At 39.6% G+C, this 356-nt stretch overlaps 1 protein-coding gene across 1 annotated transcript in view; it reads right to left on the bottom strand.

The window, feature by feature from the left end:
* LOC119594718 (serine/threonine-protein phosphatase 6 regulatory subunit 3-A-like) overlaps positions 1-356 on the bottom strand; it is a gene marked incomplete in the record, with an annotated part of 49,082 nt that overhangs the window by 36,642 nt on the left and 12,084 nt on the right.

The following is a 356-nucleotide window of genomic DNA, read 5'->3' as shown; positions in this document are numbered from 1 at the left end:
AATGCTACTATAAGACAAATCTACATATATATTTAATGTCTATGATCCTGCTCAATTTTTCATAGCCAGAGAGGAGCTACAGGCTATGATCATTTTAGAATTTTTTTAAAATATCCTAATGTATGTAAAACATAACTGAAAGACACTGAAGCCAGCCTAGATCTGCCTTCCTTCCTGAAAGTGGTGGCTGGGCTCCTGGAGGTGATTATGGGAACTGGGCTGAGCCTGATCTGTGGAACCAAGGCTCACCTTCTTTAATTTTCCAAGTTTTGAAAGGTCTGTCTGACCAGTCTAGCTCTATATCAGGCTTCCTGGTGAATGGACAATATATGTCCTTCATGTGTTTACTTTGTGAG

Source organism: Penaeus monodon, chromosome 34 (assembly GCF_015228065.2).
Source record: "Penaeus monodon isolate SGIC_2016 chromosome 34, NSTDA_Pmon_1, whole genome shotgun sequence".
Taxonomy (NCBI): Eukaryota; Metazoa; Arthropoda; class Malacostraca; order Decapoda; family Penaeidae; genus Penaeus; species Penaeus monodon.
Note: the sequence above shows the minus strand (reverse complement) of the source record. Positions and strands in the feature narration are given on the sequence as shown.